Raw genomic sequence first — 9668 nt, forward strand, 5'->3', positions numbered from 1 at the left:
ATTGTGAAACAAGAGTTTGATCATTTCCTTCCTTTGTGCTCCCCTATAGCATGGTGCGCAATCTGATTTGTCAGCCCCCATCCTTAGGGAAACTCAAGGGTATCTTTTCCCTGTTCCTGCCTCCCAAATTGGAGAAAGTCAAACAACTCTGCTGGCTGGCTCCTCATTACAATTTTTTATTTCCAAATATTCTGTTCTAAGTGTACCTAATAAAAGACAAAAGAATTAATTCTATTTATCCTATATTGTTGTTGTTGTTATTGTTAGGTACTGTCAAGTCGATTTTCAACTCATAGTGACCCCATGTGACGGAGAACTATCTCATAGGGTTTTCTATGGAAGGAGCCCTGATGGTACAAAGGTTAAGGCTCGGCTGCTTACTAAAAGTTTGGTGGTTTAAACCCATCAGCAATTCTGTGGGAGAAAAGATGTGTCAATCTGCTCCTGTAAAGATTTATAGCCTAGGAAACCCTACAGGGCAGTTCTACTCTGTCCTGTAGGGTTGCCGTGAGTTGAAATTGACATGACAGCACTCAACAATGACAACAATCTTTAAGGGAACAGATCGACAGGTATTTCTCCTGCGGAGCCACTGGGTGAGTTTGAACCACCAACCTTTCAGGTAGCAGCCAAGTGCTTAGCCATTTCTCTACCATGGCTTTATTAAATTATAAGCATAAAAGATCATTTTAAAACTTAAAGAAAAAAATCGCCTATAATACCAGCACTAATACCATTGTGGCCTATTTTATTTACTTGTTCTTCATACGCATATTTCTACATAGTTAAAACCCACCAGCTGCTCCTTGGGAGAAAAGACCTGGCAATCTGCTTCCATAAAGATTTCAGACTTGGGGGTTCTATTCTGTCCTATAGAATTGCTATGACTTGGAATGGACTCAATGGCACGCAACAACAATGACATCATAATCAAGACATACATATAGTTTGTACCCTAACCCATATATCATAAACATGTTCCTTTGTTGCTACATAGTTGCCATATGTAGCATTGTTATTGTCTGAATAATATTCAACACTGATGATATACAGACCTAGAATGCTTTCTATATTATTATTTGGGCTATATCCGGATGATATCCATCTTACTGCAGAAAGGGCCCCTGCAGACAACCCACTCATACTGCATCCTTTGCCAAGCCAACGGGGTGAATAGGTAGGCTCTTCTTTATCTAGAATCAGGTAGATTGGCCAACCCAAAAGTATCTCCTGCTGCTACTCTCCAGCCTGACTGCCTGCCCCCTCCATAGCATTGCAAGTCTTTACCACTCTCCTTGGGCCTCTTTCCTTCTTTCTGTTCCCTGTTGCCTTCCCAGCAAAAGGCCTCACTTCCTACTTTACTGAAGACTTCTCTTAGCACAAGTATCACCTCCCCTGCAAAACCTTCCCCTCCCTCACCATTTCTATACAGGGGAGGCCTTTTAAGAACTCCCCAACCTCTCTTCCCTCAGCCTCACAACTTCTCTTTTGTGGACTCATCTTTACTTCCTTCCCTTATATCTAGAGAAAAGAGTCTTTCCTTCTTTCCAAGGCTAATCCTGCATTAGCGATTGATTTCATCTCCTTCTGCCTTTTCCAAGACAATTTTGCTGTTCATTACCCACCTTGCTCGGCCTATCCTCCACTATCTCTGTCATTCTCTCCTTCTTTACTGGCTTAATCCCCTCAGGCAACAAACGATTGTCTCCTAGCCTTTCAAACACTCACTCACTCACTCACTCACTTTCTATTGTAGACTCAGACAAATTTCTCTTTACTTTCAATCCCAAATCCCTTAAAAGAGCAGTTTATCCCTTGCTGCTTTAATTTCTCAACTCATTACAGCTTCGTCTTCCTACACTTATTGAGCATCATTTGTGAAAAGCACTGGCGAAATAGAGATAAACAAAGTGGTCCTCACTCTTGAGGAGCTTATAGTTAGTGTAAAAGACAGCTTGTAAACCAAAACAACACAACTAAGTGTCATAATAGAAATATATGCAAAAGTATCTAAAAAGTGCCACCTGGGGGAAAACTGGAGAGAATTCCTAGGGAGATAACACTTGAGTTAGGCTTTGGGCATAACTTCAGCATTGCTAGGTAGAGACTATATTGAGTGAGGATAGCACATGACACGCAACTTATCCAAAGGGCTGAAAAAACACAATATTGATTATTATTTGTTGTTGTGAGGTGCTATTGAGTCGGTTCCAACTCATAGTGACCCTGTGTACAACAGAACAAAACACTGCCTGCTCAATCATTGGAAGAGTTGAGTTCATAGTAAGGAATGTGTAGAAAAGAGATGAAGAAAGATTTGTTTAAACCAATGTTCTCAGCATGTATCAGAATCACCCAGAGGGCTTATGAAAACACAGATTTCTGGGCTCCACTCCCAGAGTTTTGGGGTAGGGTCTAGGATGGGGGCTGGTAATTTGCATTTCTAGCAAGTTCCCAGATGATACTGGTTCTGCTGGTCTGGGGACCACACTTTAAGAACCACTGGCTTGGGGTTTATAGCTGTGCTGTGTAACCTGGTTTTTGCCTGAATCAGTCTGCTGAAATCACTTTTAGATGTCACCAAAGATCTCCAACTGCCAAACCCAGTGAACTCATTCTCTGTTCTCATCCTCCTTGAACAGTTTGCAGCATTTGACACCATTGGGATTTTCAGTGACCTCTTACCTGTCTCCCAGCTTCCAGTCCAACCTTCTTTTAGTCACTTCATTACCATGAAGCCCACAGGACTATCCAAAATACAAATATAATTCCATCACTCTGTGCTTAAAACCCGTCAGGGGCTCACCTTTCCCTGTGGTTAAAGTTCACACTCCACAGGTTGGCACAGAAAGCCCTTTGCATCCAGCAGCATTTATCTCCTCTCCTGCTGCTGCTCCATATTGCACAGACTACGCTCAAGACACATCAAACCACTGGCCAGTCCCAAGACATTCTGTGGGCTCATGTCCTCTTCACCTCTGCACATGCTCTTTCCTGCACCTGGTATGCCCTTACCCCTTCCACTCCCCTCCCCTGTTTTCCCCACAACCTGTGGAATCCTAGCCGAAGGCCTAGCTCAAAGATCATCTCCTCTCTTCAGCCCTCGGCTTAGTTGTCCCTTTCTCTGATCCCTCTGCAGTTGGTTTCTGCATATTACCTATACCATTTAACAATTAGTTGAACACATCACTACTGTATTGGGAGCTACTGAGTGCACACACTGAGTCCATCATAATATTTTTGTTATTCTCATAGAAGACATTCAATGTAGGTGTGTTGAATATATGTTGGGTACGTAGTACACACTCAATAAATAATGATTTGGGTTGGGATTCGCTGCCTACCCACTGGAATTTAGCAGTGGGCAGGCATGCAAGGAGGAGGAGGAGAACACAAAGAGAAACTTCATTAATGAGCAAGTCAAACGTGCCACCTCACAGATACCTGACTCCCTGACTGAGAGGATGCACCATGTGCTTTTTTTCCCCATAACTTTATTTTTCTTTGATGATAATAGTGGAGCAGGCGGTTATGCAGCTGCCTTTCCTGCTTTTGGCAAAATATTTGCTATGGGTCTTACTCAGGACTAAGGAGGAACATCTGTGGAGAATGAGCAGGGAACAGCTTGGTACCTTGGCTTGGTGCACATCACCAGCAGGCAGTATTGCTGAAGGAGTGCTGGGAGACTCTGCCTATGGGGAAAACGGGTCCTTTCCATTCTTCTTATTTCTCTCCCTCTCCCTTGCCCTTGCACATTCTGATTGCTGTGGTGACCAGATGCTGCAGAAATAAAACAGGCCTGGGTTTCTATGTGACCAGGCTACATTCTCCTCATTCTCTAATAATACCATAAGGTTAGGGAAACATTTGTCAGCTAATGAGCTCGGCACAGCCATGCCTCTCTCACCTAGACTTTCCCTACCTCTGTGCTGATATCCCTATGAGAGGAGTCATTTATTTAGTGACTCCTAATTTTTTTAAATGTGCTAGGTGTTTTACATGCATGATTGCATTAGATCCTCACAACATCCCTGCAAGGGAGATATATGTCCATCTATTTGACAAATAAAGATACTGAAGCTTAAAGAAGTCAAATAACTTGCCCATGGTCAGCAAGCTTAATAAGATGTAAGGGTAGGATTTGAACTCATTTTGTAATAATTCCAAAGCCTGTATGCTTTCCAGTACTCATACCATCTTGGAGGACTGAAAAGGCTGAAAGTTACATGGTCAGCCAAAGTCACAGCAGGGATGAAACTCAAGTGTCCTAGTTTCCAGGGAAGCCCACAAATATCCACTATGTCAAAAGAATTCCTGTATAATTGTTTCATTTATATTTGAATGGTTATGTTTGGTATTCCAAGAATTCACAAGACTTCAAAAAACATACTGAAGTGAAAATGGCTCGCAAGAACTGAGAGAGCTGTCTGAATACTTATCCAGGTTCCCTGGTCTCTACTCTCCTGTAGTTAATGACCTCTGTCAGTTGGATGCACCGGAACAGAGATGCTCCTCTCTCCCCTAAACTCACACACTTACCTGCGGTCCAGAGCCTCTCTGGGAGCAGTACTTTAAAAATCTTTCCTCCTCATGGACACAGGGAATACAGGGTGGAGAGGAGGAATGTGCTGTCTCATTAACGGGCGAGCAGCTGGGAGTGCACGGTAGGATGGGTATGGCCTTTTGTATGAGAGACTGACTTGATTTGTAAACTTTCACCTAAAGCACAATAAATTAAAAAAAAAAAAAGCTTTCCTTCTCTCCTCCTCCCTCAGGAGTGCAAAATATGACCAGAAAGGAGGAATAAGACTATGTGAGACCATGCCTACCTGCACAACTAGTTTAACAAAATGTAAATGACTGTTTATTTCTAAAACAATCCAAATGCAGTAAAAGAATCATGATTTTTTTTTTTTCTGTTTCAACTTGACGCCTAAATAGTTGGTTTGCCTGATATTTTCCTATTCAACCAGTACTCTTGGCATTGTGTATAAACAAAGCTGGTGATAATGTCCATCTATCCCGAGTTAAGCATACAGAGTGGGTAATAAAGCCAACAAAAAGCTGAAAGCAAGATTTATCAAGGATAAGCTGCTAGGAGCTGGTGGTGGATCCTAAGTGGACTCCATGGCTCGTCCATCTCCCCACTTCAGGTTTCCACCGCAACATCATCCCTGCTTCAACACTGATGACAAGAGTCGGGAATAGGCTAGAAGACCAGCACAGGGGTCAAGAACAGATGAGTACATAGCACAGATGATCTGCCTAAGATTAAATGCAAAGACTCAGTAATAAATCTTAGTGAATATTGTGAGAAAACAAAGAAGAGCGTTTTTTAAATCAAAACAAACTAACAAAAAAATGGTCACACTCCAGAAGAGCAAGTAGACACACATGATTTCTGGGCTTCCTTTAAGCAACATTCTCTTTTCTTATCATAGCCTAATTGAAGCCCAGTGTGATGGTTAAGATTGTGTGTCAACTTGGCTGGGTCATGATTCTTAGTATTTATATGGGATCACCCCCATGATGGGATCTGCTGTGAGTAGCCAATCAGTTGAAAAGGGGTTTCCTTGGGCATGCGGCCTGCATCCGGGTATAAGCAGACGTTCTGGCTTTCTCTCTCTCTGGATCCTACAGGTGGCTCCTGTTCGTCTGGCCTCCGGTTCTTGGGACTTGAGCTAGTGGCTTATCTGCATATCTTGGGGTTCGTGGACCTTCATAGCCAGTGAAAAAGAGCCCTGCTCTCTTGAGTTCGCCAGCCCCTTCAGCTACGCGAATCAGCAGAAGCCTCTATCCTAATGATGGACTTGGGATGTTCCAGCCTGTACAGTCACATGAGCCCTTTCCCTGATATAAATCTCTGTCTCTATATATTTATACACTTTACTGGTTTTGCTTCTCTAGAGAACCCAGCTTAAGACAACCAGCTAAGGAGGTTTTAGAGTCTATTGTTCAATGACTTAGAATTGTTTTCCTTGGATCATTCCTACTCCAAAATTTTCCTTGCCTTTCTTTTCAAAAGTAGGTTAAGGATGTTCAGGTTTCCCTCAAGCATCTTAATGAGTTAGTCATGATTACAATTGCATCTTTTAAATTGCACAACCCGTTGAAAGGCTGCCATGAAAGGAGCTTCTACAAACACAAACTGGGCTGTGTTTTTCATTTTCCTTTGTTGCAAAATGTGAATGAGGAGTTACCTCTAAGTGGGTAATTATAAGAAAAGCTTCAGAAGTAGAGAGGAGGTAGGTGAGCTACTGTTTAAATGAAAAATGTTGCTGGTGCTCCTGCAAGGAATATGTATATTGAGACTAAAATAAGGAAGAGCTCTTTGCTAATAACTGTGAAAGGGTTTCATAGAGTTCATGGCACGTAATATGTGCTCAAAATGTTTCCTGAATTGGAATCATCTCCACAATCTGCTTCTCAGCCAAGTAACAACCATGGCCATCTTTATTTTCTCACTATCTATTCTTCTTGTCCTCTTGCAACTTGAATCTCAGCCATGGCACCTGTTTTTCAATCTGTGTTTTCATTATTGCTCTTCTTAAGAGACTTTTGGAGCTCTGGTGGTATAGTGGTTAACAGCTATGGCTGCTAACAAAAAGATTGGCAGTTTGAATCCACTGGTTGCTCTTTGGAAGCCCTGTGGGGCAGTTCTACTCTGTCGTATAGGGTCACTATGTGTCAGAATTGACTCAATGGCAACAGGTTTGGTTTTTGTTTTGTTTTGTTTAAAGAGCCTTTTAATTGGTGGCCCTATTATTTTCTGCTTTGATTTTTTTTTCTCTTTTATACCATGTGTTTTTACTGATGGAGGTACGCTAAACCATGGAGTGTATTTAAATTTTTGGTTGGTAATACAGATTTTTAGAAATATTATCTGGGACTATATGGTTACCACTGAACTTTTTGTATTCTGAAGCTTGCTGATTAATGGGTGACCATCTGTTCCAATGAGCCTTAGTTGCAGAAAATATGGTGGGCTTCATTGCTGAAAATATGGTGGGGTACCTTCCATTAGGTTACATGAGGAACCTCTGATTTTCCAAATATGACACAAAAAAATCAAAACCAAGCCCACCAGGGTTCCCTAACTATCACGCAGGAAAATATAAATTTGATTACAAGGCTTATCTAGGGGTTCAAAAGCCAAATGAGACAAAACTTTTACCCAATAACACTTCCTGCTTGCACTACCTTACTTTCAAGCCTCACACTCCAGGTGTGTATTTTGCTTCAACTAATGTTTCTTTTGCTTTTTGCTGTTATGCAAGTCCCTGCCGAAGGGCAGCAAATACTTTCAGTGATAAAGTATACTCCCAAAGAACTCCAGAGGCATAAAAAGTGATTGGGATACCGTAAGTCCATGGGTCACCAAAAGGTTAAGGAGCCCTGGTGGTGCAATGGTTAAACATTGGGCTGCTAACCGAAAGGCTAGTGGTTCAAACCCACGCAGCAGCTCTGTAGGAGAAAGACCTGGTGATCTGCTCCCATAAAGAGTATAGCCTAGAAAACCCCCTGGGACAGATCTTATGGTCCTTATGAGTCAAAATCAACTCCCCAGCAAACAACAACCACCGCCAGACTTTCTACCTTTTTTCCCTAACAGCTTCCTCCAAGGATTTTTAATACCATGGATATATTGTTACATCAGTTTATGTACTGTATATATATGTGCTTTATATATAAGAAGACTAAAGTTTATTTTGTTCCACAGGAGCCATCCTCCCCCCACTGAGAGTGTATCACCCATCAGGTCACAGTAGGCTGATCTAGGACACAACAGATGCAGATCTCAGAAATAGATGCTAGGTGAAATCAAGTTGGGCAAAAATCCAGGCAGGTGGCAGGCATAGGAGTTTGTCTAGGTCAGGCTTAGTATGGGTCAAGACAGATTGCTGGCCATAGAGGTTAGCCAAGCAGGACATAGAGAATGCAGCTGAGGGCAGTGTTGGTCGAAGACAGAAGAGGAAGGTTCAAGGCAGGCAGGGACATGGAGAATATTGGTCCACTGGGTCCAATGAGAGAATGCCACATACAGAGAAATCCCAACATCCAGAAAAGCTCCCTGGAAATGAAACTACTCTGATCAGGTCCGACCGGACCTACGACATTTCACCTTTGATCTTGAGAATCCCTGGACTACCAGGCTGATTGTGCCCTACTGATGAAAACCTCTGTTATTGTAGGGGAACATATCAAATTGGTCCCTGTATTACCTGAAATCCATCCACATTCCCCAGTACTTTAAACTCTCTGTGTCTGATAAAAGAACCAAGTCTTCCAATCTGACTTGGTGCTGTGTTGGGGTATGTAGGTCCTCAGACATGCACGAAGGTTTTAATCAAATAAGAAGCCCGGTCTTCCTCCCCCTCAAGTCATTTATCTTCTGGAGATCCTGCCTCTCTTAACCAAAAAACAGGAGAAGAACCAAGGTCCTAACAGGGCACTCCCAAAATGGTGCTGCCTAAAGTCATTAGGATCTCTTAATTGTAAAATCTAATGGACTTTCCTCACTGATTTCACTGGTCAGTATCTCAGTGGCATTTGGTGCTGCTGTTCAAGCTCTCCTCTTTAATTCAGGTCAGCCATTCTAACTGTGGCCTTCATCATACTCTGCCTCCTGAGTCTTCTGAATGCTCCCTGAAAGTGTTTTCTCTATCTTGTCCTTCCTCCTTACCTTTTATCAAAGGCATTCTTTGTCCTTTGGTTCTGTCATACAGCCCTCCATGCTTACCTCCTCTAAAATTTTATCTGTTCATATGTTCAATTTAATTTAATAAACATTGTTGGGAGGTGGAGCCAAGATGGCGGAATAGACAGACACTTCCAGCAAGCCCTCTTTACAACAAAGACCTGAAAAAACAAGTGAAATGAGTATATCTATGACAAGCTAGGAGCCCTGAACATCAAAGGCAAGCTTAGAAAGTGAACTGAAGGGCAGGCGGAGGAAGAGATGGTTCAGAAGCGGAGAGGAGTTACCAGACTTGAATCACGAGGAGCCCTCAGGCACCATTCCCAGAGTGGTGGCGGTGGGCTGGTACTAGCGTTCGGCCGCAGTTTCCTCAAGGAAAAGCAGCCAGCCACACAGCCTACTCGCACCTCCAGAACCAGAGAAGAACGGCAGTCTCTGCAAAAGCTAAGTACCTGAGTATATTTTACTGCCCCCACCCTCCCAAGCCAGCATCAGTGGCTGATTTCCCTGGGCCTGAGATAGGCCCTGTTGAATTCCTAGAGCCATCCTTCTGGCCTTGGAGAAGGAATAAATTTGCAATTAGGGGAAAAGATAATTTGCCAGCTCCACTAACAGGAGGAACTCAGGACAGAAGTGGCTCCTGTCCAGGCATAAACGGCCCGTGGACTTTGAGTACGTTTCCCCTCTGCATGGATCTATGTGGGCCTATTTCAGAATAGGCCCTTGTTGGCAGACTCCAACCATTTCAGCTGTGCGGTGGAGTGGTGGGTGTTTGATGTTTCACATTGCTTTGCCTATTAAACAGGGTCCTCACCTACCCACATCAGGGGCCTAAGGACTAGTAGCTCCACTTAGGTCAAAGGATAACTGGCACCTCCTAGTCCTTACAACCCAAAACATTGAGTGCCCATGGTCCCTCTGCAGAGCCCACCCACTTGTATGCTCTAGGGAACAAGGACACGCTTTCCTC

This window comes from Elephas maximus, chromosome 3 (genome assembly GCF_024166365.1).
Source record: "Elephas maximus indicus isolate mEleMax1 chromosome 3, mEleMax1 primary haplotype, whole genome shotgun sequence".
In the NCBI taxonomy this organism is placed as follows: domain Eukaryota; kingdom Metazoa; phylum Chordata; class Mammalia; order Proboscidea; family Elephantidae; genus Elephas; species Elephas maximus.